Raw genomic sequence first — 25,820 nt, 5'->3', positions numbered from 1 at the left:
GTCAGGAAGAGTTCATGAAGGATGTAATCCTTGAAAGATGAACATATTTAGAGGTGAGCAAGTGGCACACCACAAACCAAACCAAAGTTGTAGGTTGCAACCTCATTAAACAGGAACTGCATAGGAGACCAGTTTTGCTGTCAAAAGGAGTTCATGTAGAGAGTGCTGGGAGGAAGCGTCTTCTGAGGCCGTGCTGTAGTTACAAATCAGACCTGGCATAGGAGACCAGTTTTGCTGTCAAAGGGAGTTCATGTAGAGAGTGCTGGGAGGAAGCGTCTTCTGAGGCCGTGCTGTAGTTACAAATCAGACCTGGTCTATATTTTGTGTCAGAAACTGTGAGCAGCAGCAGTGACAGTGCTTCAGCATCCCTGTTGCTTGTCTTGTCTGCCATGGTGCTCCTTCACGGCAGGACTTCCATGGCTTCTTTTGTTTTGCTATGCTATGCTAAGTCACTTCAGTCGTGTTCGACTCTGTGCGACCCCATAGATGGCAGCCCACCAGGCTCCCCATCCCTGGGATTCTCCAGGCAAGAACACTGGAGTGGGTTGCCATTTCCTTCTCCAATGCATGAAAGTGAAAAGTGAAAGTGAAGTCGCTCAGTCGTGTCCGACTCTTAGTGACCCCATGGACTGCAGCCTACCAGGCTCCTCCGTCCATGGGATTTTCCAAGCAAGAGTACTGGAGTGGGGTGCCATTGCCTTCCCGTCTTTTTTGTTTTAAATATCATTTATTTATTTATTTTGCTGCACTGGGTCTTAGTTGTGGCACACAAAACCTTAGGTGCAGTGTGTGGGATCTAGTTTCCTGACCAAGGATTGAACCCAGACCTCCCTACTTTGGGAGTGTGGAGTCTTAGCCACTGAACTAACAGGGAGTTTTTCCCATGGCTTCTTAACTAGTTCTCTACCTCTCTGCTCCTTCTTCTTCCATTGCTTCTCCTTGCTGGCCTCATGCAACATCCTATCTCACCTCTCACAGCCTATTTACATGCATATGATTGAATCCTTTTATATTGCTGGAGCCCTTTTAAAATTTAACTTCCTTTCTTCTGGAAAAGAAAAAGAAAATGAGGTAGTGTCCCAAATCACACAACATAGTAAGATTTAAAAATATTAAGACATTAGCACCAAAAAATATTTTAAATGCATAAATAAATAAAGGCAAAGGCAAAATAAAGTTTGAACTACTAATGGTGGATTTTAAATTTGGATCTCAGCAAGCAAAGTGCAGGGCAATGACACAGCATTTACAGGATTTACACAGCCTAGGACTCACTAATCTGTAGGTGTCTATTTTGATGTAGCCCAAAGTCTTCAAGGCTAGAAATAAAAAGCATACTAGCCCAAATTCTAGTCTTAGCTCTTTCAGTAATGGCTGTGGACAATCATGCAATCTCATGAAGTCTTAGTATCCTCATATGTTTTTTTAAAAAGTTTAGTTTGAACAGTCAGTAAAGCTCTTCCCAACTTGAACATTCACTTTATATACTCTGGCATATAAATTTAAAAATTACAAACATGTCCTTGAGAAAACCCAACTAGAAAGGAATGAAAAGTGAAATAGAAACTCTTCTAATGCAGGAGACATAAGAGACACAGGTTCAATCCCTGGGTCGGGAAGATCCCTGGAGAAGGAAACAACAACACACTCCAGTATTCTTGCCTGGGAAATCCCATGGACAGAGGAGCCTGGAAGGCTACAGTCTATAGGGTCTCAAAAGAGTAGGACATGACTTAGTGACTAAACAACAACAACAAATGGGTCTTAACCCAATAGATCACTTTTAGGGAAGTAACCAGACAGGGTCATATTTAGCTTTGAATAAAAGAATGTGTATTCTGGTCCAACAGGATTGAGAATGGGCTCACAATTGTACAGGAGGCAGTAATAAAGACCATCCCCAAGGAAAAAAAAATGCAAAAAGGCAAAATGGTTGTCTAAGGAGGCCTTACAAATAGCTGAGAAAAGAAAAGACACAAAAGACAACAGAGAAAAGGAAAGATATACCCATTTGGATGCAGAGTTCCAAAGAATAGCTAGGAGAGATAAGAAAGCCTTTCTCAGTGATCAATGCAAAGAAACAGAGGAAAACAATAGAATGGGAAAGACTAGAGATCTCTTCAAGAAAATTAGAGATATCAAGGGAATATTTCATTTAAACATGGGCACAATAAAAGACAGAAATGGTATGGACCTAATGGCTGCTGCTGCTGCTGCTAAGTCACTTCAGTCGTGTCCGACTCTGTGTGACCCCATAGATAGCAGCCCACCAGGCTCCCCCATCCAGAAGCAGAAGATATTAAAAAGAGGAGGCAAGAACACACAGAAGAAGTATAGAAAAAATATCTTCATGACCCAAATAACCATGATGATGTGATCACTCACCTAGAGCCAGACATTGTGGAATGTGAAGTCAAATGGGCCTTAGGAAGCTTCACTACAAAAAAAGCTAGTAGAGGTGATGGAATTCCAGTTAAGCTATTTCAAATCCTAAAAGATGATGCTGTGAAAGTGCTGCATTCAAAATGCCAGCAAATTTGGAAAACTCAGCAGTGGCCACAGGACTGGAAAAGGTCAGATTTCATTCAAATCTCAAAGAAAGGCAAGCCAAAGAATGTTCAAACTACTGCACAATTGCACTCATTTCACAGGCTAGCAAAGTAATGCTCAAAATTCTCCAAGCCAGGCTTCAGTAGTACATGAACCGTGAACTTCCAGATGTTCAAGCTGGATTTAGAAAAGCCAGAGGAACCAGAGATCAAATTGCTAACATCTGTTGGACCATTGAAAAGGCAAGAGAGTTCCAGAAAAACGTCTACTTCTGCTTTATTGACTACGCCAAAGCCTTTGACTGTGTGGATCACAACAAACTGTGGAAAATTCTGAAAGAGATGGAATACCAGACCACGTGACTTCCCTCCTGAGAAATCTGATGCAGGTCAAGAAGCAGCAGTTAGAACTGGACATGGAACAACAGACTGGTTCCAAACTGGGAAAGGAGTACATTAAGGCTGTATATTGTCACCCAGCTTGTTTAACTTATGTGCAGAGCACATCATGAGAAATGCCATGGTGGATGAAGCACAAGCTGGAATCAAGACTGCCAGGAGAAATATCAATAACCTCAGATATGCAGATGACACCACCTTTATGGCAGAAAGCAAAGAAAAACTAAAGAGCCTATTGATGAAAATGAAAGAGGAGAGTAAAATATTGACTTAAAACTCGACATACAGAAAATTAAGATCATGGCATCCGGTCCCATCACTTCATGGCAAATAGATGAGGAAACAATGGAAATAGTGACAGACTATTTTTTTGAGTTCCCGAATCACTGTAGATGGTGACTGCAGCCATGAAATTAAAAGATGCTTGCTCCTTGGAAGGAAAGCTATGACCAACTTAGACAGCATATTAAAAAGAGATATTACTTTGCCAACAAAGGTCTGTCTAGTCAAGGCTATGATTTTTCCAGTAGTCATGTATGGATGTGAGAGTTGGACTATAGAGAAAGCTGAGCACCGAAGAATCGATGCTTTTGAACTGTGGTGTTGGAGAAGACTCTTGAGAGTCCCTTGGACTACAAGGAGATCCAACCAGTCCATCCTTAAGGAAATCATTCCTGAATATTCATTTGAAGGACTGATGCTGAAGCTGAAACTCCAATACTTTGGCCACCTGATGGCAAGAAATGACTCACTGGAAAATACCCTGGTGCTGGGAAAGATTGAAGGCAGAAGGGGAAGGGGATGACAGAGGATGAGGGGATGGCATCACGGACTCTATGGACATGAGTAAGCTCCAGGAGTCATTCATAGACAGGGAAGCCTGGTGTGCTGCAGTCCATGGGCTCACAAAGAGTCAGACACGACTGAGAGACTGAACTGAACTGAACTGATTCTGGTCCAACAGGATTGCGAATGGGTCACATGGCAATGTCCAGGGAGAGACGGAAGATGACTGCTCTATTTTCTACCAGCTCTAAGTCAGTTTTAGTCCCTCTCTCCACCAATACATCCTTATTCCTGCCACACCAGCCACAAGAAAATATACCAGTTATGCTTTATATCTTAAAGTGCAGGTACAAGCAATCATCTCACTTTTATTCATACTCTAAGATAAAATTTTCCATCATCAAATGTAGGAATGAAACGGTAGCTTAAATACTTGTAGTTCTTACTCCACTGGGTTTTCAGTATTCCACTTATCATTGGGTTAAAAGTGCAATCAGAGAGTGTAGCTTTTCCTGGCATACTGTCTAGCAACATCTCCAGGACACACCAGCCTGTAAGTGATATTCTTCAGCACACACCACATTTTTCATAGTAGCAATTTTGCTTTCAGCTGATGAAGCAAGACCTTACATTCTTGCTCTTTGGGCAGGACTAAAAGATACCGTCCTATAAATGAAAGCAGTACAGCGCATCATGGTGTGGTAGTTCCACAAACAAAGCATTATTATTTGATAATGTGTTTCACTGCAGGCTTCCCTGGTGGCGCAGATGGTAAAGTGTCTGCCTGTAATGTGGGAGACCCAGGTTCAATCCCTGGGTTGGGAAGATCCTCTGGAGAAGGAAATGGCAACCCACTCCAAGTACCCTTGCCTGGAAAATCCCATGGACAGAGGAGCCTGGTAGGCTACAGTCCATGGGGTTGCAAAGAGTCGGACAAGAGTGAGCGATTTCACTTTTCTAAGTTTTCGATGAAGATTAGCTACACCCTTATTCAGAGGATCATTCTGAAAAACATTTTCAAAGGAGTACACATTCAAGGCATCTTCAGGGGAGAGGCAGAACCCATAGGGCTGGGAAGCCCACCTCTGATTCCTGGGTCCAGAATGGAGAAGCAGGGTTTAGGCTAACCCATAGCATCACATACCTTCAGTTCAGTTCAGTTCAGTTTAGTCTCTCGGTCACGTCTGACTCTTTGCGACCCCATGAATTGCAGCACATCAGACCTCCCTGTCCATCACCAACTCCCGGAGTTCATTCAGACTCACTTCCATCGAGTCAGTGATGCCATCCAGCCATCTCATCCTCTGTCATCCCCTTCTCCTCCTGCCCCCAATCCCTCCCAGCATCAGAGTCTTTTCCAATGAGTCAACTCTTCGCATGATGTGACCAAAGTATTGGAGTTTCAGCTTTAGCATCATTCCTTCCAAAGAAATCCCAGGGCTGATCACATACCTTACTCTTCTCCAAATTGTCTTATAATATTCTTAAAGTCCAAAGAAGACATTCAGAGGTGTTTTTTTTTAATCACTTCCAAACTTTAATTACTAAATAGACAACAGAGATGTCCCATATATAAATATTTCTATTTTCATGTTAATATAGATTTTTGAAAATCTAAAAATCAAGTAATAAAAAAATTTAATCTTTTATATCCAAGAATCTTTTTAAAATTAATTTATTTATTTTAATTGGAGGGTAATTACAATACTGTGATGGTTTTTGCCATATATCAACTTGAATTAGAAACAGCAAATACTGTATATTAACATGTATATATGGAATTTAGAAAGAGGGTAATGATGATCCTACCCTCAGGGGAGCAAAGGAGATACAGATGTAAAGAACAGACTTTTGGACTCAGTGGGAGAAGGGGAGGGTGTGATGATTTGAGAGAATAGCATTCAGAGGTTTTTAAAACATCCTCAATTCAACACATTCCTTTTTTCAACTTCCAAAAGGTATCAAACAGTTCCCTTCCATATGTAAAGTCCTTTTCTAGACTCACGGAAGGATAGAGAAAAGCCATAAAATATGACCTTCCCCTGAGGTGACCGGGAAAATAGGAACTAGCTTTTCTGAGCTCTTAGTACATGCCGAGCACTGTGCATTTTCTTGTTTGATTCACAAGACAATTCTGACAGGTAGGTACTGTTATTATCCCATGTTACAGATGAAAATCCTGAAGTTTAGACTGTTTAAAAACCTCAGTAAACAAAACAGCTAGGATTCAAATTCTAGCCAGCTGGCTCCAGAACGCATCTCTTCCATGATGCATCATCAGTGGGGTTGGAAACTGGTCTAAAAGGTTGCAGTGTGATGAACCAAAGAACTGGTGATAAACGCTGCCCAAAGCCGGTTGAATGCAGACTTTTTTTTCCCCCTTTCTTGGGAATTCACAGATACACAATAGTCTCATAGTATTAGGGAAATACGTAAAAAGAGTCCTGCACAAAAGTCTTTTGAGTGCTGCAGAGATTGATAAATATGCCCCCTCCTTTCATTCACACTAAATGTAGTATTTCTGCTGCTTAACATGGACCACAAGAACAGTAGGTCTTAAAGAGAAAATAGTTTAAATTTCTCTTTCTAGATTAATTTCAAACTGTGTCTTTATCCAGGGCTGACCATATTTATAATATCATGTAGTCACCACGGCCATTTCTAGACAATATTACTTCACGCTATCTGCCTGCAATGCAGAAGATCTGGGTTTGATTCTTGGATCAGGAAGATCCCCTGGAGAAGGACATGGCAATCCACTCAAGTATTCTTGCCTGGGAAATCCAATGGACAGAGGAGCCCGGTGGGCTACAATCCATAGGGTTGCACAGAGTCGGACACAACTGAGCAACTAAAACACAACACACTTACTCATTATGTTCAAGGTCCAAGAAAGGTGTTCAGTTTTCCTTTCTATTTCTAATAGCTCTGCTAGCAAAGCAGATGTTACATTTTTCTCCTTTTTCAGATATATACATTTGGATTTCCAAAGAACTCATGTTGGGAAAAAATTGTGTTCTTACTCATTGAAGTATGCCATTTTTTAAAGGCAAAATATTGTATCTGAAGAGTTTTAGGTGCAAAATTCAATGGCCCTTATAGCTGCTGATCAATCAGGAGAGGACGGCACTGTTAGGGTACTAAAGGACTTGATCTCCTCGGAGATTTTCCAGGCTAATTTTGCCTCTGGGGCTTACAAAGCACAATTCTGTCATAGATGTCTCATATGTGAGCTGTTAATGCCATGAGCCGTTAAAATCACAGGACCACCATTGCCCACTCCTGGAGCAGCAGCATTTTTCCAACTGCAGTCTGGTAATACTTGGTACAGATTTATCTAAGGAGCTAATTTTTTTTTTTTTTTTAATGCAGATTCTTGTGATTCTACCTGAAGTCCTAGGTGAGGCTCTGGAATTTTCGTTTTAAGTAATCTCAGGGCCTGCGTGCTAAGTCACTTTAGTCATGTCTGACTCTTTGTGACTCTCTGGACTGTAGCCCTCCAGGCTCCTCTGTCCATGGGATTCTCCAGGCAAGAACACTGGAGTGGGTTGCCATGGCCTCCTTCAGGGGATCTTCCCTACCCAGGAATCGAACCTATGGCTCCTGCATTGCAAGAGGATTCTTTACCACTGAACCACAGGGGTAGCCCAAACAAGCTTCTCAAGTGACCTTGCTTTGAGGAATCCTGATCTCAAAGTAGTTCTGTGGGCCTCGAGAGAATTGCAAGCCAGTGTGCCTTCAATGCATACATTCTGAGAAATTCCAAAAGGTTTCAACGTTGTTTTCTAAAGTAATTTCTGCAGAATGAAAATCCCGAGAGATGATTTGTAATGAACAATTAAATAAGTTAAATTTATTTATCCACTGTTAAATAAGTTTGGGAAAATTCCTTTCAAGAGCCTTCCTCTTAGAGGTTCCTAGCACACATATTAAAGGTTCTGAGACGTATTGCAGGAAATAAACCTGTGCAACTAAACCCAAGTGTTTCCCAGGTAGGTTACACAATGGGACTTTTTTGGAGGGGATAACACTTGCCATGGAACTAACAGTAGTCTTTAATCTTCCTTTGGAGGAATGCCAGTTATAGGCTCATGGTAGAATTTCCAGAGGAGATGAACTAGGTTTGGAGATCCAGGGACTCAGCTTTAATTCTTGTTTCTTAGGAATCGTTATGGAAAGGTGAGAAACCCTGTAGCTTATTCATTACACTTCACATCTGTGTGGTTTTTATAGTTCCACAGGCCCTTTTTCACACCTTTTCTCATTAAAGAAAAATCCTCATTTGATTTCTGTGAGCCAAGCAGATTAGGCATTACTATCCCCATATTACAAGTGAATAAATACATTTATAGAGGGTAGAGTTTGCTTTCTGAGGTCATGAAACTCTGCCTCTTGTGCTTTCTTCATAACATCCAAGCTTTGGAATGACCTGGCAGCTAAGGTTCCCAAAACATATCAGCCTATAAAATTTTGCTGAATTCACTAATAAGGTATTATCTTTTTAATGGAACTGGTAATGATACTGATCAGCTATTGGTAGAAAGACCTGTGAATTATTTTTACAATGGGGTGATAAATTGACTTGAACTCAGGTCTGCTGGTTCATCCCTCCTGTATCTATCTGGTGAAGTCCAAAGGTCCAGGTTATTATATATAGTCATGTCTGGGGAGAGGGGTTTGTAATGGGGAATTTATTTTCCTCAGTGTAGTTTTGTTTGGTCTTTATAAGACATGAATTAAATTGCTCCTACACTATGTCCTGATCACATAAGCTAACGTATTCCTTGATGTAATTGTATCTCTTTTAGCAAACAAAACCAAGGATTTGGGGGACTTCCCAGGCCATCCAGTGGATAAGACTGCCTTCCAATGCGGTGGGTTCAGATTCCATCCCTTGTCAGGGGGCTGAGATCCCATATGCCTTGAGACCAAAAAATAAAAACATAAAACAGAAACAATACTGTAACAAATTAAATAAAGACTTAAAAAAAACCCCTAAGGCTTTTAGGGGTTATTATCTTAGTAACTTTAGTCTTCTTGTATTTTTGTGACCTTTTTTTTTTTTTTTTTTTTTACATTTTCTACAGCTTGACTTCTCTAGGGCTTATTCTAATTTCTTTCAGTCCCAAGACTTACAGGTTTTGATTCACAAACATGACTATCACAGAAATATTTAGACCAATAGCAAAATTATAAGATGATGTTTAAATACATCTGTAATGAATGATTCCAAACAGTGAGCATAGATCTGTGTGTATCTGGGGAAGTTTTCTGCATGTCCAACTTTCTTGATAATGTGGATAAATGACAGATTCCTCAATTCAATATATCTTCCCCTGCCCTCTCTTATATATCATTCACAATTCAGCTTTTAATTTTGTGACAAATTTAGGATATGAATGTAGCTTAGTATAAATTTCCAAGGATTATTGAACATGTATAATTGAACAAATTTCCCCTAAGTTTTAGTTTCTATATTTTTTTCAATGTCCAAAAATTCACTAGGTTGTTCCCAACAACTTCTTTTCTTGTGGATTAAACTGGCTTTATTTTATTAGGAATTTTAGCTAAAAAAATATTTCTAGAAGCAGTCTATTCTCCACCTCAACCCTATAATCTGTTTTGTTCTAACTGATCCAGAAAAAATAAAAATGCATCATGTTTGAAGTCTTCACCATTCAAGGGTAAACTGGGTCTCACTTTGAGTCATATTATATGTTCATTATATCTACAAAAACAATTTGGATAATAAAAGTGCCAAATGTTAACTCCAGCTATAAACATACAATGGCATATTTACATCATGCATCAAACTTTTCTAGATTTCTTTGCTTAGTGCTTCTCATCTTGCACTAAAATTCTTAACCCATTTGTTCCATGATTTATGGGATAGATTAATTATTTTTGATGAATAAAAATTGGAAACTTTAATTGGATGCTATTCGAGGTTTGGTTGCATTAAATGAATCTACTGGTGACCAAAAATGTATTTTTAAAGGGAGTTTAGGCTAATATATCAACAAATGAGGAGCTATAAACATGATTAATATACACATTAGACTTTCCTTATCACATTCTGCTGGCAGTTTTTATCCGGTCACAGCTGAAATTCCATTGAGATCTTTCTCCTTTTGTATAAAATACAGATTATGTGGAGACAGCAGTCTGAGCAACTGGAGTTTCATCATGTCTGCCCATTAATTATTAATGCTGTTTCAGTACTTCTTATCTATCACTGCGAGAGATGGAGGGCTGTATTTTTATAGTCAGTTTCCAGTAAGAAAACAGGCTGGATGGTGCCTCTGTACTTGGCAATACAGAAAGGATCAAAAGTACTTCCATTTTTATGGAACCTTGAAAAAGGAATGTTCTAAATCATTCACTTAACTATTGCCCTGAAAGGTGGTATGATTTTTGAAGCATAAATAAAAACTGAGAAGAGCATATGTCTAATTTGGACTTTTTTTTTTTTTTTTTTTTTCCAAAATGCTGTGATTTCCAAGGTATTGAATCCAAGCCATGTGGAGAATTGGGAGATTATGCATTGTTCAGATTATGTCAATATGTCAATGTGAGTACAATTGAGCTCTAAGGACTTGACAGTCCTATAGAGGTACAGTTTGTGATTAGAGTCCAGGCTGCAATGTAAGGATACTAGCTAAGCCAAGCAACAGAGTATCGAGTCTCAATTCCCTCATTGTATGAGGATAACTTTTTAACCTGGCGGTGAAAAGGTTTAAATAAAACAAAGCATTTCAATGCACAGAAAGTTTCAAGCAAGGCTAGTAAACTCTGAAACTTCATTGCTATTGTCTGTTTTGTTTACTAAGATCAATGAAATGTACAACTCTAATGTTCAATAGGAAATATAACAAAAAAGTGGATTCAAGAGTACTTCAACCACTGGACTTAATTGAAGCTGGGGGCTGAGAGGGAGTGAGGGGGAAAACACAATAAAATTGCTGGACTATGATTTTCATCAATTCTGATGAATAATAGAAAAGTATAACAGGAGATCTGATTTACTAAGTAGAATTGGATTTTAGATATGGAGACACATTTCTATAATTACTTGATGACTTTAAACAGATTACCTATATTCCTGCCCATGTTCAATTTCTCCTTTATTAAATGTATCGAGTAATCCTTGATATTAGTGAATGTGTGGAAAATCTCAGTGAACATGAGAATATGCACATGCCACACACACAGCCTTGTCTTTACATATACCACAACAGCTCCAGCCTCCTCTGTCCATGAAATTTTCCAGGCAAGAATACTGGAGTGAGTTGCCATTTCCTCCTCCAGGGTATCTTCTCGATCCAGGGATTGAACCCGCATCTCCTGCATTGGCAGGCGGATTCTTTATCACTGAGCCACCTGGGAAGCCCTTGGGTTTGGGGTAGTGACCCTACATCAACCATGTGGACAGGATAAATTCCTAGCAGTGTGCAAAGTAACAACATGGACGGTACCTGAGCCACTGGATGATCCTGCGAAGAAGAGGCACCTATCCATTTCATCCACAAATTATAATGTAGAAAAAAATGAACCTCTAAAGCATTTGATGCTTCCATTTGGAGTTTCTTATTTATTTATTTTTTTGCAGCACCTTACCATAACCCTAACCAAACAGTGGCTGTTTTCCTAGGTGTTAGGTCTCTTACTGTAGACGACTAGCTGATGGATATATGTAACTTGAAAGAGTGGATGTGCTTCGTGATGCAGATGACTCTGGTCAGTCATTGTGACTTGCAGCAGAATGCAGTTTCTAGTTCAAAAATTAAAAATATATTCTTTGGTACACACAGAAAATGTTATGACATTTATTCATTCTTTATCTTTTTATGTTTGGGGGACAAATAGATGGAGGAAGAGAGACCAAGGGCCATACAAATAGAAATTTCTTGCTGATGTTGTGACCTGGATTTTGTGGTAAGAATGCATTTTAGATACTCTGGGACAGAAAGTAATACTGACTGTCAAATCTGACATAAATAGCAGCTGCTGATACCAAAAAGAACAAAGTCTCCTTGTACAAATCCCTAATTCCTTTCCCTAATGTATTACTACTTCCCTGAGGACACAATTATTATTTTGATTCACAGTGGTGTTTTACCAGCCAATAGAAACACAATAATATTAGTACACATACTAGGATTAACACAACTCCAAGCTATGATAAGAACTAAATGCCTTTGAGCTGTCTGCATTGAACCTAACATGTGACATGTCATAAAATAATAATATTTTATGAAATGTTAATATATTATAATGCAATAAGATGAAGCACAAGCTGGAATCAGTTGCTGGGAGAAATATTAATAACCTCAGATACACAGATGACACCACCCTTATGACAGAAAGCAAAGAAGAACCAGAGAGCCTCTTGATGAAAGTGAAAGAGGAGAGTGAAAAGGTTGGCTTAAAACTCAACATTCAGAAAACTAAGATCATGGCATCCTGCCATCACTTCATGGCAAATAGATGGGGAAACAGTGGAAACAGTGGCTGACTTTATTTTGGGGGGCTCCAAAATCACTGCACATGGTGACTGCAGCCATGAAATTAAAATACACTTACTCCTTCAAAGAAAAGCTATGACCAACGTAGACAGCATATTAAAAAGCAGAGACACTATTTTGCCAACAAAGGTCCATCTAGTCAAAGCAATGGTTTTTCCAGTAATCATGTATGTATGTGAGAGTTGGACAATAAAGAAAGCTGAGCACAGAAGAATTGATAATTTTGAACTGTGGTGTTGGAGAAGACTCTTGAGAGTCCCTTTGACTACAAGGAGATCCAACCAGTCAATCCTAAAGGAAATCATTCCTGAATATTTCATTGGAAGTACTGATGCTGAAGCTGAAACTCCAATACTTTGGCCACCTGATGGGAAGAACTGACTCATTGGAAAAGACCCTGATGCTGGGAAAGATTGAAGGCAGGAGGAGAAGGGGATGACAGAGGATGAGACGGTTGGATGGCATCACCAACGTGATGGACATGAGTTTGAGTAGGGTCTTGGAGTTGCTGATGGACAGGGAAGCCTGGCAGGCTGCAGTCCATGGGGTCGCAAAGAGTCAGACATGAATGAGCAACTGTACTGAAGATAATATATTATGATAAAAACAATAATGACAAAATTGATACTAAGGGAATGATAAAATGATCCCTCAAAAGCATGGGTCTAATTCACTCCCTACATTTCAAAAATTTAACATCTTTCTAGTCATTTTTCTAGGATTAGTTTGGGACCAATGTAGTGGTTCATCCAAATTCCCTTTATAACATGTATGTGTAACTCCTCTCCCAGCAAGGGGTTCATGTGACACTAATTAACCTATACATGGATTTAACAGGAAAAAGAAAGTCTAAATAACTGAGCTAATCAAACAAGCTATGTCTGGTGGTTCTATTTGTAAAGACTCTGCCTGCAGTGCAGGAGATTGCCTGCAATGCAGGAGTGCTATGTTTGATCCCTGTGTTGGGAAGATCCCATGGAGAAGCAAATGGCAACCCACTCCAGTATTCTTGCCCAGGAAACCCCATGGACAGGAGAGCCTGAGGCGCTAGAGTCCATGAGGTCATGAGAGTCAGACACAACTTAGAGACTAAATCACCACCATGTTAAAAGTACATATGCGGAATTCAAAATGCTATAGTTGATTTCCTACTACCATAATTACATCATAAGTAGTTAAGAAAAGGAATATCATACATACCTAGATCATTGGGAAGGCATTAATGGTTAATTGCCAGTTCAAATCTTTGTGAAAAATATTCCCAAAGTATGCAATACTCTTCCTATCAGACACTGATGAGCAAATAATGGGCATTTAAGTATTCTCTGGTGTATCTGTGGCCCAAGACTTAGTGAGGGGCAAGAATTGTGTTTTAACCACCAAGTAATCGTCCTGCTCTGATTAAACATATACTTTAGCAACAATTTCTAGAAGACACTTAAGTTTTCACGCAAAAAACAATTGAATTGTTGCTGAATTCCTGCCTATATGGTTTCTCTTTATAGCATCTGAATTAGTTTGACAGGTGAAGCTATAGTTGACCTCTAAAATGTGGCAGTGAGAAATCTGGCTTAGTGACAAGAAGACTCAAATCAGGAAATGAGGGAAAATAGCAATCCAGAGAATAATGGCTGAAAGAAGAACATTAATACTAAATAATGAAGAAGAATGTAAACAGATAAGCGATTCAGAGAGCCCTAGATATTTAAAAGGCTGAAAGAGGGATGGTAAAGATAAAAAATGATAAGACCTGTCATGAAGAACAAAGTCAGTGTGTGTGCATTATTCAGTTTAAGGAATTAGAGTCACAAGGTCAAGTGTGGGTAACATTAAATATGAATAATGAGGAATAAAATCAGTAAAAAGCAAGTTAGTTTCATAAATCAATTCCAGAGCAACTTGGTTGGGGGATGGAGAAAAGGAGAACAGAGGATAATCCACTGTAGCCTGTTGAAATGTCAGGATCTATTACCAATTACCAAATATCAATATGGTCATGCAACATGTCAGTGTTTGGGGTCATCAAACGGTGCATTCCATTGACCAGTGGGACCTACAGGATTTGCACTTTGAAGTGTGTTTAAACAAAACAAAATAGAACTAAACAGAAAACACTGGCATTTCTAAGAGGAGGGAATCGTATGTGCAATGGCAGATGGAGACAAGAACACATGGGCTCCCATCACCATGTGTTATCCCAGGACGATCTCTGAGGTGACCTTGGAGGGAACCCTTTTTCTGCCATTTTGCAGTGTGGACAATGCCAAGGAAGAAGCTGCTATAAAGGATAAGCAAGAGGGGAAGATCTGGAATGAAGATTTGGGCAACAGTCATACTTCAAGGTTAAGGGCCAGAGCTCCTGCTCTTCATGCTTTCCCACTGGGAGTAGTCCAGGCAGGAGGAACGGGGATGGGCCCCTTGAGGAAGAAGGGGGACACTGGAGTCAGCCACTAACAACAGATTAAAGCCAAATGTAAATAGTGTGCCGGACACATGTGGGCTGCAGAGAGAGGGGTGATGAATAAGCACGCATCCAGACAAGGACTTCAAAAAGAAGGCGGCTGAGCGATGATGATAATGATTCAGTGCCTTCACCAATGACTTGGGAGGAGCAGAGAATGTGAGGAAAATAAAGAAGAAGTGTCTGCATTTATCAAAGCATTTGACAAAGGAGAGGGGGCTGCACAATTAGAGGGAACAAATCATCAGGACAGGAGAGGGAAAGAGGCTGTGGGCCATGTGGAAAGAAGAAATCCAATGATGGGAGAGCAGTGTTATAAAATGATAGATTAATCCACTCTCACTGAAATGTACTGAATACAAACTAATAATACAGCTTTAATCCAAGAGAGTTGAGTCCCATCTGGCTAGCACTGGTTTCTACCTGCTTTGGGATCATCTCTATTCATAGGCTCTTTCTCCCTTTAGAGAAGGCTGATATCCAGCAGGTACCCATGGGCAGGGCCTGACCAGGTGTTAACTGTGCCCATACCATACCTAATTGGGCAATGTTTATATACTATGCATTGCTACAAGGTTTGATTATCATCCATGCCTTCAATTGTTCTATGATAATACAGATCTTTCTTGACTTACAATGGAGTTGTCGTTGTTTAGTAGCTAAGTCGTGTCTGACTCTTTGTGACCCCATGGACTGTAGCCCACCAGGCTCCTCTGTCCATTGGATTTCCCAGGCAAAAATAAATACTGGAGTAAGTTGCCATTTCCTCCTCCAGGAGATCTTCTTGACACAGGAATCGAACTCACATCTCCTGCATTCTTTACCAGTGAGCCACCACGGAAGCCCAAATAGAGTCACATCCTGATAAACTCATTGTGAGTTGAAAACATAATTCAAAAATGCATTTAATAACCTAACCTAGTGAACATCATAGCTTAACCTAGCCTTCCTTAAATGTACTCAGAACCCTTACATTAGCCTAGGACAAAAATCACTTAACACAAAGTCTACTTTATGTGTTGACTATATACTTTATTGAATACTGTACTGATAGTGGAAAGCAAAAAAAAGAATGGTTGTATGGGTACAGAATGGCTTTAAATGTATTGGCTGTTTACCCTCTTGACGGCAGGGATGACTGGAAGTTAAAATCCCTTGATGTTGTGTCATGAAAGAGGATTGTAACACATTTAGCTAGCCTGGGAAAACCTCAAAATTCAAAATTCGAAGTATAGTGGCTACTGAATGCATATCTCTTTTGGACCATTGAAAACTTCAGAAATCATTAAGTTGAATCATCCTAAGCCCAAGACTGTCTATATTCTGAACCCATTTGAACTAAGTATTTCTTAAAATTATAGTTGATGCACAATGTTACGAGTTACAGGTGTATCATAACTGTATATTCACATTTTTTGAAGGTGATACTCCATTTATAGTTATAGCTTATTTTATGCATAATAGTTTGTACTTCTACTCCTATATTGTCCCTGCCCTTCCCTCTCCCCACTGGTAACCACTAGTTTGTTCTCCGTATTTGTGAGTCTGCTTTTTCATTTACTCACTAGCTTGTTGGATTTTTTAGATTTCACATATAAGTGATATCATACAGTATATGTCTTTCTCTTCCTGATTTATTTCACTTAGCATAATACCCTCCAAGTCCATCCATGTTGTTTCACGTGGCAAAATTTTATCCTTTTTTTATGGTTGAGTAGTATTTGATTGTATCTATGTACCACATCTTTATTCTTTATTCATTCCATCTGTTGACAGACACTTAAGTTGCTTCCATGATACAAAAATGTAAATTATGCTGCTATGAATATTAGGCTGCATGTATCTTTTCAAATTAGTGGGGTTTTTTTCCCCCCATATATATATCCAGGAATGGTATTGCTGGGTCATATGGTAAATCTATTTTTAAGTTTTTTGAGGAGAATCCATACTGTTTTCCACAGTGGCTGCACCAATTTACATGCCCATAAACTTTGTATGAAGTTTACCTTTTCTGCACATCCTTGCCAACATTTATTATTTATGTTCTTTTTTATGATAACCATTCTAACAGGTATGAGGTGATATCTCACCAGATGAGATATGCAAGTAGTTTTGACTCGCGTTTCCCTGATAATTAGCGAGACTGAGTATCTTTTCATGTGTCTACTGGCCATCTGTATTTTCTCTTTGGAAAAATATCTATTTGGATCCTCTGTCCATTTTTTAACTGGCTTGCTTGCTTTTTGGATGTTGAGTTTGTACAAGCAGTTTGTGTATTTTGGAAAAGCTCTTGTCAGTCAAATAATTTGCAAATATTTTCTCATACTCTGCAGGTTGTATTTTTGTTTTGTTTATGGTTTTCTTTGCTGTGCAAAAACTTCTAAGTTTGTGAACAATCTAAGTGCTTATCAAGAGTAAAATGAATTCTTATTGGTCTGTTTCTGTATGAGAATGAATGAAATTCAAAATATGCAACAACACAGGGTACCTCTCATAAATATAATACTAAGTAAAAGAAACAAGACACATTAGGGTACATAATTTATGAATCCACTTATATAAAATCCAAAAATCATGTAAACTAATCAATGTTATTGGCTAAATCAAGATGGTGGTTTCTCTTGAAGGAATAATGTGGATAGTTACACAGTGTGTTCACTTTGTATATATTATACTTCCAATGAGCATTTCCCTGCATGTATATGATTTTTCAATAAATTCAATTTAATACAATATTGGGGAGAAAAAAACTTTCAAGGTTAATTTCATTATATTTGTTTACTTTTGTTTTGATTTCCATTATCCTAGGAGATGGATTCAAAAAGATCTTGCTGCAATTTATGCTAGAATGTTCTACCTATGTTTTTCTCAAGGAATATTACAGTATCTAGTTTTAGCTTTAGGTCTTTAATCCATTTTGAATTTTTTATAATATGGTGTTAGAGAATGCTCTAATATTTTTACACGTAACTGTTCTGTTTCCCCAGCACCACTTATTGAAGAGACTGTCTTTCCTCCATTGTATATTATTGCCTCCTTTGTTGTAGGTTAATTGGCCATAAATATGTGGGTTTATTTTTGGATTCTCTGTTCGATTCCATTCAGCTATGTGTCTGTTTTTGTGCCAGTACCATACTCTTTTGATTACTATAGTTTTGTAAGTAAGTCTTAAGTCAGGGAGTGTGAATTCTTCATCTCTGTTCTTCTTTCTCAAGATTTTGGCTACTCAGTCTTCTGGCTATTTAAGGTGTTTAGTGTTTACATACAAATTTTAAAATTATTTGTTCTAGTTCTGGGAAAAATGCCATTGGTATTTTGATAGGGATTGCACTGAATCTGTAGATCATTTTGGGTAGCACGGTCATTTTAACACTTAATTTTTCCAAATGGCCCATGTACTCTTGAAAAAGAAAAATGGAGGCAGAGGAATCAGGCTCCCTGACTTCAGACTTATACTACAAAGCTACAATAATCCGGACAGTGTGGAAAGTGTAGTACTGGTACAAAAAACAGAAATACAAATCAATGAAGCCAGATAGAAAGCCCAGAGACAAACTCATACACGTATGGAGGCAAGACTATACAATGGAGAAAAGACAGTCTCTTCAATAAATGGTGCTTGGAAAGCTGGATGACTACATGTAGAAGAATGAAATTAGAACACTCCCTGACACCAAACACAAAAATAAATTCAAAATGGATTAAAGATCTAAATATAAGGCCAGACACAATAAAACTCTTAGAGGAAAACATAGGCAGAACACTCTTTGACATAAATCACAGCAAGATCGTTTTTGACTTACCTCCTAGAGTAATGAAAATAAAAATAAAAGTAAACAAATGAGACCTAATTAAAGCTTTTGTGCAGCAAAGAAAACCATAAACAAGATGAAAATACAATTCCCAGAATAGAAGAAAGTATTTGCAAATGAAACAACTGACAAGGGATTAATCTCCTAAAATACACAAACATCTCATTCACTTCAATATTAAAAACAAACACACACAAACAACCCAATCAAAAACTGGACAGAAGACCTAAATAGGCATTTCTCCAAAGAGGACATACAGATGGCCAATAAGCACATGAAAAGCTGTTCAACACCACTAATTATTAGAGAAATGCAAACAAAAACTACAATGAGGTTTCTCCTCACACCAGTCAGAATGGCCATCATCAAAAAATCTACAGGCAGTAAATGCTAGAGAGGGCACAGAGAAAAGGGAACTCTGTTACACTGTTGGCAGAAATGTAAATTGATACAACTACTATGAAGAACAGTATGGAGGGGCCTTAAAAAACTAAAAATAAACTGACCATATGACCCAGAACTCCTGGCAATATACTCAGAGAAAACCATAATTCAAAAACATACATGCACCTCAGTGTTCATTACCGCACTATATACAATAGCCTGGACATGGGAGCAACCTAAATGTCCATCAATAGAGGAATAAATAAAGAAGATGTGGTACATATATACAATGGAATATTACTCAGCCCAAAAAAGGAACAAAACTGTGCTTTTTTGACATGTGGATGGACCTAGAGACTGTCATACCATGTGAGGTAAGCCAGAAAGAGAAAAACAAATATCATATTTTAAAGCATATATGTGGAATCTAGAAAAATGGAATTAGATAAACTTATGACCAACCTAGATAGCATATTAAAAGGCAGAGACATTACTTTGCCAACAAAGGTCCATCTAGTCAAGGCTATGGTTTTTCCAGTGGTCATGTATGGATGTGAGAGTTGGATTGTGAAGAAAGCTGAGCACCGAAGAATTGATGCTTTTGAACTGTGGTGTTGGAGAAGAGTCTTGAGAGTCCCTTGGACTGCAAGGAGATCCAACCAGTCCATCCTAAAGATCAGTCCTGGGTGTTCATCGGAAGGACTGATGTTGAAGCTGAAACTCCAATACTTTGGCCACCTTATGCGAAGGGTTGACTCATTGGAAAAGACCCTGATGCTGGGAGGGACTGGGGCAGGAGGAGAAGGGGATGACAGAGGATGAGATGGCTGGATGTCACCACTGAGTTGATGGACATGATTTTGGGTAAACTCCAGGAGTTGGTGATAGACAGGGAGGCCTGGCATGCTGTGATTCATGGGGTCGCAAAAGGTCGGACACGATTGAGCAACTGAACTGAACTGAATTTAACTGAAACTTGTTTATATATATATATATATATATATATATATATGTATATGGGTTGCCATGCCCTCCTCCAGCAGGGATCAAACCCAGGTTTCCCACATTGAAGACAGGTTCTTTACCATCTAAGACATCAGGAATGTATACTACAATGTATAAAATAGATAACTAATAAGAACTTGCTGTATAGCACAGGGTACTCAATGCTCTGTGGTGATATAAATAGGAAGGAAATCCAAAAAAGAGGGGAGATATATATACATATCATTGATTCACTTTGCTGGACAGCAGAAACTAACCTAACATTGTAAGGCAATTATAATTCAATATAAAATAAAATAGACTTTCCAGAGAGACTTCCTTGGCAGTCTAATGGATAAGCTTCTAAGCTTCCACTGCAGGGGCTACGGGTTCAATCCATGGTCAGGGAACTAAGGTCCTGCATGCTATGCCTTGCAGCCAAAAACAGAGAAAGTGTAAAATAATACAGACTTCCTGAGAAGAGTGTCTTACCCTGAGGAGTTTTTTTTTTTTTTTTAGGAAGCTGTAAATTTTACCAGGTAATAGTGAAAAAATTTGAGGGCTGATGAAACCCTCTTTACCTCTCAGATCTCACTCCATGTCAATATGTCTGCATGGCACTGGCCCTTCACCTTGTCCTGTCCTGACCTTCCACTAGATGAAAGACTAGAGCACTTCACTCCATTGCTTAGTTCCAAATTCTCAGGCACTTATTCTTCATGATATTCAAGTATCAGATGGATATTTTAAAAAATTCTTTCTCCTTCAGTTCAGTTCAGTTCAGTCGCTCAGTCGTGTCCAACTCTTTGCGACCCCATGAATCACAGCACACCAGGCCTCCCTGTCCATCACCAACTCCTGGAGTTCACTGAGACTCACATCCATCGAGTCAGTGATGCCATCCAGCCATCTCATCCTCTGTCGTCCCCTTTTCCTCCTGCCCCCAATCCCTCTCAGCATCAGAGTCTTTTCCAATGAGTCAACTCTTCGCATGAGGTGGACAAAGTACTGGACTTTCAGCTTTAGCATCATTCCTTCCAAAGAAATCCCAGGACTGATCTCCTTCAGAATGGACTGGTTGGATCTCCTTGCAGTCCAAGGGACTCTCAAGACTCTTCTCCAACACCACAGTTCAAAAGCATCAATTCTTCGGTACTCAGCTTTCTTCACAGTCCAACTCTCACATCCATACATGACCACTGGAAAAACCATAGCCTTGACTAGACAGACTTACTAAATATTAATGCCACAAAAAATAAAATAATTGTCTTAATTTTTTTCAGTTTTGAGAAGATAAATTTCTTGGTTTTCTTAATTGTAAAGTGCAAAATCGCTATTATCTCATAACTCTGTGTTTCCTGTAGACAGCAGGTATAATGGAGATTCAGCAGAAGAAGCTGGGTTTTGGAGTCAGGTTGTCCAAGATTTGAGTGCTAGCACATATACTTTTGAGAAAGTCACTTCTCTGAGGCTCATTTTCCTCACCTGTAAAATGGATATAATGATACCACATTCCAGGATGCTTTTGGAGATCAAATATTCCTGGCAAATAGAGGGCACACAGTCAATATTTATTTCCCCTTCCCACCCAAGAGGAATTTTTGTGGGGAAACTTCTCATTAAAAAACCACTAATTCCTTTTAAATTAAATAGGTCTTCATTGACGAATCTATTAAGTTACAATAAGAAGAGTAAATCCATACTTTGCCAGACTTTCGCAGATTGGCAAAGGGCTTTTCATCCAAGGCTGTCCCATATTGGAGTATGAAGCACTAGAGTTGTTAACAAGTATGAATGCGGCTGTGCCCCATCATACACTTTGGCACCACACTATTCTGCCTTGACTCGTATACAAATATGTCTTGGATTTGGGAATCTGATTGAATGCTAGAAACAAATGTGATTCATTCCAGCATCACCCTTGAGACACTTCACAGCCAGATGAGTTCATTCCATGGCTAAACCAAGTGACCCTGCAATTCACTGAAGTTGCTGCAGCAGCTACTGGAAGCATCTGTTACCAAGAGGTCGGTATTCCAAGATGGGATTACAGACAATTGGGCCAGCAGACTGTCTGCACTGGAGTGCAGAATTATTCCTTTCTTTACCAGCTTTACTTAATGCTATTTATTCTGCCTCTAAAATACACCCGCATCATGACTCTACAGGGGCAACTTTTCAAAATTCTGCACAAGATTCATTTCCTTCATGAAAAGAGCTGACCATCTTTAAAAATCACTCTTCCAGCCTACAGGTCTCTCTGCAGGCATTGCATAGGTTTGGGAGTTTATACTCCATTTATTTGTGTCATTTACTGTTTTTATTAGTATTGTCTTCTTAAATATTGTATATTGAATATTTCATGAGGTCAGTAGTTATTTCTTTATTGACTTTGTCAGTTTCCTTAATGTTTAACAAAATAGCTACAAGATTAATTCACACAGAATTATTTGCCGATTTCTTATCTCCATTTAAAATAAGGTTTTCTTCACTTTTCATTATTTCCTTCCTTTTTTCATCCATTTTTTTATTCAATAAATAATTATTTAATGCCAGTTAAGTGCTAAACATTGGTCTAAGCCATTAGGAAGCACAGCTAAACACTATATATTCCTCCCTCAAGAATACTGGTTGCCATTTCCTCCTCCAGAGGATCTTCCCAGTCCAGGGACTGAGCCCATATCTCCTGTGTCTCCTGCATTGCAGGTGGACCCACTGAGTCACTGGGAAAGCTTGACTGAGTTAAAAAGTTCACAAAGAGAACCCTGGGGAAGGTGACACTACGGAAGCATCCTCGTTTACACGTCTGAATTCTTCATATGAACAATATCCGGGGGAATTATATTCCAGGAAAGAGTAGAATATAGTCATCCCTCAGTATCCATGTGGGATTGGTTCCAACATTCTGCAGGTACCAAAACCCATGGATGCTCAAGTCCCTTAGAAGTCAGAGTTATACAGCTTCACACAGGGATACACATTCCTTTTACAGATGTGGAACCTTCAGATGTGGAGGGTCAACTACATGTATGTGGTAGTGTTGTGTGCTGAACCATGAGACATGGACAGCAGGAAATCAGTGGTGGGAAGTGAGGTTAGTGAAGCAGGCAGGGGGGCAGAACTACGAAGAATCCTGGAAGCCACTGGCTTTCAAAACTAGATGTTTGGGCAATGGGTCTTCAATTTTTGTTCTAGATTTAAGAAAATTTATTTCCTAAGTTAATCATGACCTCGAGCAATTTAGTAAAGTGCAACTTTGTGAAAAAAATTTTTTTTTCTCCTTAAAAAAACCCTAGATGTATTAAGGGTTAGTCTCTGGTGCAGCTCTTAAATGTTGAGGTGCTACATGTGGAGTTCAAATCCTTTGCTCCTCAAGAAGAAGCTGAGAGTTGTGAGTTCTCTCCCAATTTTAGGTCCCCATACCAGTTTAGTTTAAGGTGATACTGTGTTTTGTTCTCTCTTACCTCTGTGATGTGGGTTTGTTTGTTTGCTCAATGCATAGAATTCGCTCAGCTAGCTTTTGCTTTATACTCCTCAGAGGAACTTTCTCTGTCCATGGTTATAGATGTCGTGTGTCCCCTGGAGGAGATGGGTTCAGGATCCTCCTATCATTACATTGAATCCAAATCCTAATATTATTTTTTATAAGGTTGAATTTTCATCTACCATGTAAGCTTTAATTTTCTGTATGTCTCAATCTTTTTTCCTCCATTCCTCTTTTTTTTTTGCTTTCTTTTGTATTATGTACATATTTTCAAGTGTGACATTTTACTTGCTTTACTGATTTTTCTGTTTTATTTCTTGAGTTCTTGCTCTAAAGCTTGGGATATATAACTTATCAAAATGCATTTTGGATTTTTACTTCCTTAGCTCCAATGAAATACAGAAACTTTAATGTAAACTTTACTTTCATTCCCTCCTTCCCTGTCTTTTTGGGCTATTATGTTACATGTATTATGCTTGCATGTTTTATAGACTGAACAATATATTGATCCAATTATCATTTTATGTAAACTGTCTTTTAAAGAAGCTGAGAGGAAAAAAGAAAAAATATACATTAACTGAATTTGCTATATTAATTTTCTTATTTACTCTGCCTGTTTTTGTTTGCTTGTTTGTTTGTTTCTTCCTATGGATTCAGGTTGCAATGTGGTGCTATTTCCTATTTCAGTATAGTTTTGTTCCTGTCTTCCTCCTTTGCATTGTGATTGTCAAATATATTACATGTCTATGTGTTATAGAACCAGCATCACAATTAAAAGCATATTGTTTTATGTGATAATGTTTTAAGTCAGTTAGGAGAACAAGCAGAAGAAACATGCAATTATTCTGCTTTTCACAATTATTTCTACTGATGCTTTTGGTTTTTTCATATGGATTCAAGTTACTGTGATATCACTTGCTTTCTGTCTGAAGAACTCTGCCAGTTAGATTTTTGTCCTTTATCATTATATATGTGTGTGACTTGGAGGCTTCTATTACAGTTCAGGGAAGCCTGTTCCAAAGATAAAATCTGTGTCACTGACTGTACCTTTACCTGAATCATGCATCCTCCAAGACTGACTTTAATGAACAACAACAGGTGGTAGGAAACTGAACGTGTTATGGGAAAACTTGTGCCAACTCTTGAAATGGTAAATCAAGACACACTGGCAATTTTACATGTAATAATAACTTAGTTAAGAGTATTGTAACAAGTGTGCCAAAATCTTCAAAGTATCTTAATTAATGTTATGATTACTAAGAAGGAATTTGTATTCAATAAGGCAGTCAGGGTATCTATCTCAAGGCAGAGTAATCTTAGAAGAGAAATATGTATGTGTACAAAGTAAAGTGAGTCAACTATTTCAGAGAAGAAGTAGAATGGGAAATCTAGATCGACTGACCAACAGATGGTCAGAGTCCTTGATAGAATGTGGCTGGCTTTGATTGCTACCTCTTTCCCCAGCTCCTGCCATGTACATGATGATACCTCCATAAGATTAGTCAAAAGTTCTTTGTCATCAATTTGAGTTACAAGGTATTTGCCCAGTTCCATGTGTTTAATACTTTTTACACATTTATAGACTGCCATTGTACTAGATATTGAACAGAATTTGTAGACAAATAAAAGAATGCCTAGTCTGTATTGGTGATTATTTATGGATAACTAAATCTAAAGCTGGGGACTAAGTCAGTCTAAGCATGGTTGAAGATTTTGAGGTCGCTTACTGATGGGAGGAGAAGAAATTTAAGACAAAAATGAGAAAAGAAAAGGGGACATCAAAAAAGTCCAGAAGCTGAGGGTAGGGTTGGGTATGGGTTGGAATGAGGAAGAGGCAGAAGAAGCAAATATCAAGCTAAGTTTTGGACAAATACAGCAAGGCTCACATAGTCTCTTTTCTCTTAATACAAAGCTGTTTCATGTCACTAAGGGGATATCGGTCAACACAGACTTTTTTCTATTGTGCAGTTTTTTTCTCAAATAGGGGCCATGGCCATATACTTAAAAAAATTTAAATATAGCTGATATACAATATTATAGCAGTTTCAGATGTATAGCATTGTGATTCAGTATTTTTATATGTTATATTCTATTAAAAGTTATTATAAGCTAATGGCTATAATACCTGTGCTATATATATATATATATATATATATATATATATATACATACACACACACACACACTTGTTGCTTATCTATTTTACACATTCTAGCTTTTATCTCTTATGCTCACACTCTTAATTTTCTCCATCTTATTTCCTTCTCCTCTTTGGGAACTGCTAGTTTGTTTTCTATATCTGTTAGTCTGTTTCTGTCTTGTATATACATTCATCTGTATTGTTTTTTAGATTCCATGTATAAATGATATCATATAGTATTTGCCTGTGTCTGACTCATTTCACTAAGCATAATATTCTCTAGATCCATCTAGACT

Source organism: Bos mutus, chromosome 9 (genome assembly GCF_027580195.1).
Source record: "Bos mutus isolate GX-2022 chromosome 9, NWIPB_WYAK_1.1, whole genome shotgun sequence".
NCBI classification, from domain to species: Eukaryota; Metazoa; Chordata; class Mammalia; order Artiodactyla; family Bovidae; genus Bos; species Bos mutus.
This window is presented reverse-complemented; position numbering follows the sequence as displayed.